The sequence below is a fragment of the Lutjanus erythropterus genome, chromosome 6 (assembly GCF_056507025.1).
Source record: "Lutjanus erythropterus isolate fLutEry1 chromosome 6, fLutEry1.hap2, whole genome shotgun sequence".
NCBI lineage: Eukaryota > Metazoa > Chordata > Actinopteri > Lutjaniformes > Lutjanidae > Lutjanus > Lutjanus erythropterus.
Genome location: NC_139322.1, coordinates 43,203,338 through 43,214,225, shown reverse-complemented (window position 1 = coordinate 43,214,225; position 10,888 = coordinate 43,203,338).

Below are 10,888 nucleotides of genomic sequence, written 5' to 3'. Positions count from 1 at the left end.
GTTCTGGATGAGTTGTAGTTGTGAGACCAAGTGTGAGTTTAAACAGGTAAAAAGAGAGTTACAGTAGTCCAGACGTGACGATATAAAAGCATGTATGACTTTTTCTGTGTCATTAAAACTGAGCATGTGTCTAATCTTGGAGATGTTTCTTAGCTGGTAGAAACAAGACTGTGTGATCTTCCTGGTGTGCTGTTCAAAGGACAGTTGACTGTCAAAAGTTACTCTAAGGTTCTTTGCTACAGATTTTACATTGGTGGAGAGTGGACCTAGAGAGGACTGTATCTGTAATTTGTGACGTTCTGGGCCAAAGATCAAAACCTCTGTTTTATTGCTGTTGAACTGTAGAAAATTCATTGCCATCCAGTCTTTGACACTGGATAAGCAGGATTGGAGTATGCTGAGACTGTGTAGATCTTGAGGTTTAAGTGAAAGATATAACTGCGTATCATCAGCATAAGAGTGGAAGGAGACGTTGTGTTGCCGAATGATATGTCCAAGGGGTAGCATATAGAGGGAGAATAAAACTGGTCCCAGAATTGATCCTTGGGGTAGTCCATAAGAGATGTCCGCTGTTGTTGACTTAAAATCCTGAATGGAGACGAAGAACTTCCTGTTTTCCAGATATGAGGAGAACCAATTCAGTGCAACACCAGAAATTCCTGCCCATGTACTCAGTCTTTCAATAAGAATTCTGTGCTCTATAGTGTCAAAGGCTGCACTTAAGTCCAGCAGCACTAGGACAGAGCAGTGACCTGAGTCTGCAGCCAGTAACAAATCATTTGTCACACGAAGAAGAGCTGTTTCTGTGCTATGTGCCTTTCGAAAGCCACTCTGGAATTTTTCAAAGATATTGTTGTTCCTAAGTCCCTCTAAAAGTTGTGTTAAGACCACTTTTTCCAATATCTTTGAGATAAAAGGTAATTTAGAAATTGGCCTAAAGTTTCTTAGGTCTGTTGGATCCAACGTGGGCCCTTTAAGAAGTGGCTGAACGCAAGCCGTCTTGAAGAGGTCTGGCACACATCCAGAGGAAAGCAAGCTGTTTATAATATTGAGCAAATGAGGTGCTAAAGTGTCCATAGATGTTTTCAAAAGTTTAGTGGGAAGAGGGTCAAGTGGGCAGGATGACATGCTCATATATGACACAGTGTTGAGGAGGTCCTGTAATGTTATGGGTTCGAAGCAGTTCATTAGATCTAAGTAAGGGCCAGGAATATCTACAAATGATGCAGGAGGAGTTAACTGCGCTCTAATAAGTTTTATTTTTTCTATGAAAAAGGTGAGGAACTTTTCACACTCTGCAGCGGATGATGCAGTTGCAGCTGGTTGCTGGGGCTTGACAAGATTATTAATTGTGCTAAATAGAGTACGAGGTTTATGCTGATTAACAGAAATTAGCTGTGAAAAATAATGGCCTCGAGCCTCCTTCACCTTGTTATTATAATGTTGCAATAGATCTTTTAACGTTTGATAATGCACCTGTAATTTACTTGATTTCCACTGTCTTTCTGCTTTTCTGCATGTTCTTTTAAGGGACCGGATGTCTTCATTTATCCAAGGGGTTGCTTTTATTGTTGGTTTCAGTTGAGATTTTAGGGGTGCCACCATGTCCAAGGTGGATAGGCATAATTTCTGAAAAGTATTTGTAAGGTAATTTGTATCTGAGTGATATGTCAGAGAGTGCGCTGCCTTGTTAAAAAGGATAATGAATGCTTCCGCTGTGTGCTCATTAATGACATGAAAAGACACCTTCCTTTTGGGATTTGTCTCCACAGTCTGGACCACAGTGTCAAACAAGATGCACATATGATCAGATACAGAAAGGTCTATGATGGAGAAATTATTTACAGTCAACCCCAGAGTAAACACTAAGTCTAATGTGTGGCCTTGGTTATGAGTTGGGCCTTTAACATGTTGAACCAGGTTGTAGGATTCTGTGATATTTAGAAACGCTTTAGAGCTGTGATTTGAAACATCATCAATATGGAAGTTAAAATCACCAACAATAATTAACTTGTCATAACTGACAACAATTGATGCTAGGAGTTCTGAGAATTCTGTTAAAAACGAAGGATTCATTTTGGGTGGGCGATATACAAGAAGGCAGAGCACAGGAGAGGCACAGTTTATTTTAAACATTAGAGCCTCAAAACTGGATAAGTCACCCACAGAAATAGGGCTACACATAAATTTACTGTTGAAGATTGCAGCCAGACCTCCACCACGACCATTCACCCTAGGAGAAGTAAATGATTTAAAATTTGGGGGGCACACCTCAATCAGCTGGCTATATTCACCAGGCCGAAGCCAGGTTTCTGTCAGAAATAGAAAATCTAAGCCACTGGAGGTGATATAGTCATTTAATATGAAAGTTTTGCCTGTTAGTGACCGTGCATTAAACAAAGCACATTTAGCAGGTTCTACATGACTGACTGGTTTGATGTAACTTAGATTTTGTAAATTTACACTGTTAGTTTTTAGCTGCTTAGGTCTGTGTCTGATTAGTGCTTTTATTTTGAAAGAGCTATGTATAGGACCTAAGGGTATAGCACTATGTGAGGCATAAGAGGCGATGGGAAATAGCTGATTCGTAGGAGAAACTTGCGGTTCTGGACTGGCAGAGTGGTCATGTTTCGCTACAAGTCATTTGCGAGTATAGTTTAAAATAGTGTGGGATATGTTGTCTGTCAGGATGCGGGCACCCAGTCTACTGGGATGGAACCCATCACGACCATAAAAGGAGGGGCGGTTCCAGAAGAGGTTAAAATTATCAATGAATATAAGATTGCGCACCCTACATGCTGATTGCAGCCAGGTGTGGAGACTTAAAATTCTGCTAAAATGTTCAGTGCCTTTTCTCAGGGCGGGGATCGGCCCAGAGATTGAGACTTTTCTCCCACAGTTTTGCAGTATGTTAAAAAGACAGTTAAAATCCCGTTTAAGTGATTCAGTTGAGCGATGGCGGATATCATTTACTCCAACGTGAATAACGACGTTTCGTGCAGAGGAGTGGTTATTCACGATGCCTGGGATCTTTACTGTTATGTCTTCAACTTGAGCGCCAGAGAAAGAGAGAGTTTTAGTGTTTTTATTTTTTACCTGCCTAACTATCGAGTCGCCAATTATGAGTGAGGATGCAGGGCGGGGCGATAGCGGGGCTCGGCCTGAGGAAGGGGCGGGGCGTGTCAAGGTGCTCCGATTCTGAGGGGAAACGGTGGGGTAACGGGATACTTTTACGCGTCCACGGGCAGGATTGGACTTGGCCGTAGCTTGGACAGGCCCTGTAACCTTTCCATCCTTAAGCGGTGATCTCAGAGGATTTCCCACTGACTGCAAGTGACCAGATAGCGGCGGAAAATCCTGTTCGTTCAGGGCATCAAACCTGTTGCTCAGCTGGATATCCTGCGATGGGGGGGACTGGGAGAAGGATTTCTTGTGCCTTTTGTGTACGAGGGTGTCCAAGAGCCTCTCATCCTCCTGGATTTGATACAAGGTGGATATTCTTCCTTCTAGCTCCTTGATTTTAAGGCTGAGGCGGCTGCAGCTCTCGCAGTCAGCGGAGACGGTGGTGAGTGGAGGCATGTCGGGTTGCCGCAGCTGCAGGGAAACAAGACAGCTTCGGCCAGTATGGATTGTTGGGGAAGTGACAGGCAACAATCTAAATAAGAGATCAAATGGCAGACAATGGAGAATTGGAGTCCAATGGAGCCCACAGCGACTGGGTAGTACACACCGAGGCCCACTGCGCTTCGGCACTGACAGCTGTCAATCAAGTTTCGACTGAATGAAACTTACCGACCAGGGCCCAACACCTGGGCCCGCTTTGGTCCTCTGCTCTTGCAGTGCTCTTTTTGTTTCGTCCCCTAGCGAGAGGAATGGAGCTCCCTTGGATTGTCCTCAGAATAGTAGTGGAATTGTCTATGCGTTTTGACAAGCCGGTGACTGGCAGCACGCCAAAGAGACAGGAGCGATCCAGGTAAGCGATTCAAACGGCCTGGGTGAACATCCGAGGGTCCGATTACTAAAACCTTTTACCCAGTAAGAGCATGCAAGTGAAGCATCAAAGATCTAGATTTTTTATCATGTTTGTGGCTCAAAACTGTATAAAATGCCAATATGCGATAGAGATTTTGTCTGAGATTTTGTCGGACGTGGACAACGCCGACGCATGCGCACCTCATGATATATTTGATATATTTTCAAAAGTTCGACTTAAATCTTGAAATTCATTCATTCATTCATTTTCTGTAACCACTTATTCCGTAAGGGTCGCGGGCTGCTGGACTCTATCCCAGCTGACATTGGGCAAGAGGCGGAGTTCACCCTGGACAATTCACCAGTTCACACATAGACAGACAATCACTCACACTCATATTCACACCTCCGGGCAATTTAGTGTCACCAATTAACCTAGCATACATGTCTTTGGACTGTGGGAGGAAGCCAGAGAACCCAGAGAGAACCCATGCAGACACAGGGAGAACATGCAAGCCGGGGGATCGAACTCAGGACCTTCTTGCTGTGAGGCTAACCACTGCACCACCGTGCCGCCTCTAAATCTTGAAATTTCAAGCTTATTTCGACTTTCAACTCGAAATGCAAAATTTTAAAAAAGTCAGATTTAGTTTGACTTTATTCTCAAAATGCAAATTAATAAAAAATCCTCTTCTAATTTACAGCACTGTGCAAAACTTTAAGTAGGTGTGAGGAAATGCTCTAAATTAAATGTAATTGTTATTTTTATCGATTTACAAAATGCAGTGAGCCAACAGAATTAAAATCTAAATCAAATCAATATTTGGTTTGACCACCCTTTGCCCTGAAAACAGCATCAATTCCTCTAGGTACACTTGCACAAAGTCATGGATTTTGTAGGATCATAGTCAGGTGTTTGATAAACCAATTATACCAAACAGGTGCAAATGATCATCAATTTCACATGTAGGTTGAAACACAGTCATTAACTGAAACAGAAACAGCTGTGTAGGAGGCTTAACAGCCAAACTCTGTTACCAAAGTGAGGTTGTGGAAGACAGTTTCATGTCACAGATCAGACACCATATCAAGACTGAGCACAGCAACAAGAGAAAAGGTAGTTATACTGCATCAGCAAGGTCCCACCTGGGCAAAGATTTCAAAGCAGACTGGGGTTTCAAGATGTGCGGTTCAAGCTCATTTGAAGAAGCACAAAGAAACGGGCAACGTAGAGGACCGTAGACACAGTGGTTGGCCAAGGAAACTTAGTGCAACAGATGAAAGAGACATTATGCTCACTTCCCTTCAAAATCTGAAGACGTCCAACAGTGTCATCAGCTCAGAACTAGCAGAAACCAGTGGGATCCTGGGTCTGGCCTAATTCTCCATCAGCTTGATTGATCGTGTCAGTGGTGCTCTGAAAGCTCTTTGGATGAGGAAGTAGGCCAGAGTGATGTTGGGTCTGTCCTTAGCAAAAGCCAATCATCTAACCAGAAGAGTGTCAACCTCCTTCACCTCACATGGCAGGGATTGCTTTGGATTTGCTGGCTTTGTGGGGGATCAACAGCTCCAAGTGAAGACACACAGGTGGTTGATGCCAGTGAGAGGCGAACAGACCATGTCAAGCAGGAAGCTTGCGTCTAGTTCAAGTGAAACCACAGCACTGGTCAAGAACAGTTTGGATCACTGAATGAATGCAGTCTGACATCTGCAAAAGTCAACTGAAAAGCTTTAAGAACAGATTCAGGTATCTCCTAATAAAAAAAAACCTTATATAAAAGAGATAGGAATCAAAATTCACAGTCCTTGTTTTGTTTAAAATGCAAGCCATAAGTTCAGTTTCAGCATTAGGCCTCAGCAATCTGATTTATTTAATCTCTTTCAGAGGCTATAGCAGGCTCTGATTTAAAAATAGAAGATACTGGTGTCATACAAAAGTAAAGTAAGCAATCAGTAGTAGTAGAAGTAGTAGTAGTAGCAGAAGTAGTAGAAGTAGTAGTAGTTAAATAAGTTTATACTTTTTCCTACTCCTTTTCGTGCATTTAAATTAAGATGTTTGAATTTTGCAAACAGTCTATGTCCTTTCTTCCTTTTGTTTTTCTTTTCTTTCCCTTTTTTCTTTTCTTGTTCATCTGTTCTTGTTCATCTGTTTTGTTTTTGTTGTTTTAGTTGTTATTTTACATGCGTGAAATAAAGACATCAATCAGTAAAAATACACCCATTTTGTACCTTTTTTTATAGGAGGAAATCTAGCTAGCTAGCTTACCTAGGTAGTTACTGTCAGATTGTCTGGTGGTGCAACCTAAAGCCATCCCCATTAAAAATGGCACCCAGCGAGCTGTTGTCACAGCCAAAATTCAAGTTTGCCAAAAACGGCTCCAATCGCAGCCAAAATTCATCTTCGTCAAAAACGACACCCCACAGGCTGTCGTCTGAGCCAAAATTCAAGTATCCCAAAATTTGTCATCATCAAAATTTCTCCAGAATGTTTATGTATTTACCTGTTTTGATTGTCTTTGATTCTACTCTTCCACAGTCTCCATCCACCTGCTGGGCTTTAACTTCCTCTTGATTATTTTTTTCCAGATGTCTTCACCCTTTATAAATTCCTCCCTCTTTTTGCAGAGTTCAGTGAAGTTGTCTATGTGAAAAGAAAGTTTTGGTACAATGAGCAAATTATGAGTTCATAATAGGTCAGTTGGGAAAAGTTACACAATGCATGCTTCCATTCAAATATCACATTTGACATGCTAGAAAAATCTCCACAACCTTGATGAGCAGACTGATAAGTTCTGCTGACACATAAAGTTAAGTTAAATTAGGTCAGTCATTCCCAAAGTCTAGGTCAGAACCCACATATGGGTCACAGGAGATTTTATGTGGGTCATTTATAAATTATTTAATGTGTATATTGTTTCACTGATGAGAGGAAATAAACACAATGAGACCTGTTTAAAGTATTTAACATGTTTGCACATTCTCAACAATGTGCATAAAACATGTATACTAGGCAATGTCTGCTTTACTCATTAAAGTTAACATAGGCTAATGTGATGTGGAATAGGATTGTCAACGAATAAAAAAACCCCAACAGATTCACTTATGAAAAATAATACTAATTGCGGGGAAAAGGGTGCACTAACGCCTCTGTCTGCCTCGTTAAACCTGCAAAGCTGCACTGAATGCACTCCATGGCGGACAGAAGTCCCACATTTCGTTGATTGAAAATTAAATGTCTTAAAGCTGAAACAAGCAAATGATTCAACACTCGTGTAGTAAATTATGGCAGAGTTGACAACTCATCACACCTCACAACCACGGTTCAGAGAGAGGTAGAAAGAGAGAGGTAGACAGTGAATGCAGAGAGCGAGCAGCGGTGACAAAAAAGGCACTAAATCAGCAAAATAAAACTTTTTCTTCTGAGTGTTTCAGTGGTTACTTAAAGCATTAAAACCTTGGCATGAAAAAATGTTGGTCCACCCTTTTTCTTTTTGCCTCTTTCCCACTTTACGTTGATCCAGCCATCTTCGTCTTCCAGATTGGGGCACTGCAAGATATCTTTAGAAGACATTTCTTTCTGGTCTTTATTACTCATCCAGTCAATCTGTCCAACTTCGACCGTATCATCCTTAAAATAATATATGGCGTAAGACATCTTGATGGTGTTATCGCCAATGAGAGTAGTTATTATTTCTCCAATCTTATTTTTTACAACTGCTTTGTTCCTGTTTTGCTCCCATTTTTCTCCTTCACTGCCAAGTCTGAGAACAAGCAGTGCATGACAGGTGAATGAGCGCAAAAGGGCTATGTAGCCTCCTATTGCGAGATGTCTACAGCACACTGTATCTTTGATAGTGCAGTGTGTACTACTGCGAGACTATTGCGTCCAAATGAATGCTGAGTTATAGGAGATTAGAGGAGAAGCAGGATGGCGACTGTTAAGGGGCCTTCACATGATAAGAAATTTGTTCCGGTGTTGTCCCAAGGTACTTATCCCCGATAGGAAGCTTATCTCCTTCTGCGGGAGTGCGCCTGCACTCAGTAAAGGTTGACATTACTACGCTGAATGAAAAAATGAAATATAGCAATATGTGGATTGTATAATTTGTTGTGTGATTACTGTTGTTTTGTCAAGGAGACTTTAAAAAGTTTTACATGGCTCATGTATCAAAATAAATGTTTTTATTCTTCAGTGCTTGTTGTCGAAGTTTATTGCACAAATGCAATCATATGTTTTGAGTGACAATCGTGACACTGAGTGACATTTGGAATCTCAGACGAAATTCCAGGTGAAGCTCAAAGCTTCAAGATCACTGGATTTATACTTGCTACCAAATAGTTGGCCATGGCAAAAGTGCCCCTTACTGAAGAAATACGCCAATATCTCCCGAAGAGTCCACCCAAAGCCCCACACCAAGTGAGTGAGACCTTTTTTAGAGTTTTACAGCGGTACCAAGGGCATACACCTGGGGCAAAAGATCTAAACTCATAGTTTACTTCCCACACACTCTGTCTGTCTGTTTGGCTGTCTGTGTCTCTATCACTCTGTCTGTATCACTCTGTTAGTGTGACTGTCTGTATCACTCTATCTCTCTCTCTCTTTGTTCAGACTGTTCTTGGAGGCGTATGAATATGGAATATGTAAAAATAAACATTAACTAATGAAAATCATAGTTGCAGGAAAACAACTCTGTGAAATGTATAATTTTTCACCTGTCTGTTTGACTGCTGTGGCAGTCAGAGGTATAAATGCTCAGAAATCTTGCGTTTTATTTTTATTTACTTTATAGGCTTCAAAATGTATAAGACACATAGAATGAGAACAGAATAAGAGGCTTTTTTTGTTTGTTTGTTTTTATCATAAAACCCAAACATCAGATGAACACACACATTTTGCTACATTTTCAGGACATGTGATTACTTCCCCTACAATTATGCAAATGAGATTGGTCGTGTTAACAGGGGAACCCAAGACCCGTGTAAAATCTTGCAAGATGTACAATTTTAACCAAGGGTTTTTTGTCTCTAAATCTACCCAAACATTAACCACAGTGTTGTTACATTATAAAACATAATTACTTTGTACACCATGCACCATGAATAAACAAAGCGCACAAATCTTGTGAGAGTTTCACAACTCTATAGTTCTCTTCTAGATGGGCCAGTTACTTGACGTCACAGGTCAAATTTGCAAGCCAATTCAGAGAGCTAAGAGAAGGTGACAGATAACAGGCTAATTTGAATCGCTGACATAGTAGCATAATGGATCCCAACGATTACCAGCAGAGTCTGATATAAACTGAAAGGCGAATACCCACCACTGTCAAACAAACAACAGAAACTCCTTCTTCAACGGAAAGCTTTTTTGGATGATTTGCAAGGTAAGATAAGCAATGTAATGCAAAAACGCACAATGATAAAAAGTTGTAAACACAAAGGGGATCACAATGGCTTAACTGTATAACACCAAGAACACAAATTTGAATTGAATCTATATGAATTTTTTTGTCTACTTTAAATTTTGTGGTTTATTTAGTATTAATGTGTGATTGCAACAGCAAAATAATTAAGTGTTTTGCAGTGTCAAATGTCTGTATGGATATGGGATAATGCTAAAAGGCTTTCTACCCAATTACTAATGTATGAGCATGTGAAAAGGATACTTTTATAACTTTTACAGACACCAGTCAAGTAGGTTCTTCTCATTGACACTATCCAATGACAGCTGTGCAATACAGTACTCACTATTTCCACTACTGAGACAGTATATTACATTGCAGTATAGTGTAGATTGTCTGTTGCCTACTACAAACAAGGGATTATTTTGTATCTCAAAACATTAATGTGTATAAAACGTGTAAATGGCAAAACCTTGTTATTGGTATTGGGTTTTGCAAGATATACACAGTCCATAGATTCAACAAAATAAGTTTATGTAAGCTTATTATAAAATTAATTGATATATTATAATATAATGTAATAACAGCTATATTACACGTGCCACAAATACTCTGAAAAAAACATCACCACAAAAGTGGTCTGTGGTGTGTTATTAGACATGACCCAAAGTATCTGCAAAATAAAACACTTGACAGTATGGTAAAGACTGGGCTTTATAGACGGGATACATATTTTGACAAACTGACTGAACTAGTCTGCATAATGAAAATATGTCCTTAATGAAGAAAGGAAAACATATGATTGCATTCGTGCAATAAACTTCGACAACAAGCACTTTAGAATAAAAGCATTTATTTTGATACATGAGCCATGTAAAACTTTTTTAAGTCTCCTTGACAAAACAACAGTAATCACACGACAAATTATACAATCCACATATTGCTATATTTCATTATTTCATTCAGCGTAGTAATGTCCATTTTTACTGAGTGCGGGCATGCTTTCGCTGAACGGAATATGCTTCCTATTGGGGATAAGTACCTTGGCACAACACCTGACTCACTGTGAGGTAGGGCACAGAGAGGCGAAGCACAGTGCTTCAACCGCTACATCCTGTCTGCCAGGTATACAAACGGCTGAGCTGACTTTAGCTCTGGATGTGGCCAAGTTTGTAAACGATATGATTCAGAAATCTTATAATCAAACCTGACTGTTTACATTTCGCCAGGCATTTACTGGCGAGATCATACTCTATTATTAATGTTGTGTCTGGAAGGGAGCCCTTGATTTGCGACGTTCTCGCGAGATTTTTCTATGTTGTCCCTTCATTGTGATGTTAAAATGATCACTCTGGCGAGATCTTCCGCGGTTCTGGGCTTCCCTTCAAGACTCGACCATCAGTCACTGTCTCTTCTACTTGTGTCACTTAGGCACATCTGCGGTCTCTTCTGCCTGCGTTGTCACATTCAGCTGTTATCTCACTGGTTGCATTTTGAAAGGTTCAAATAATTTGAAC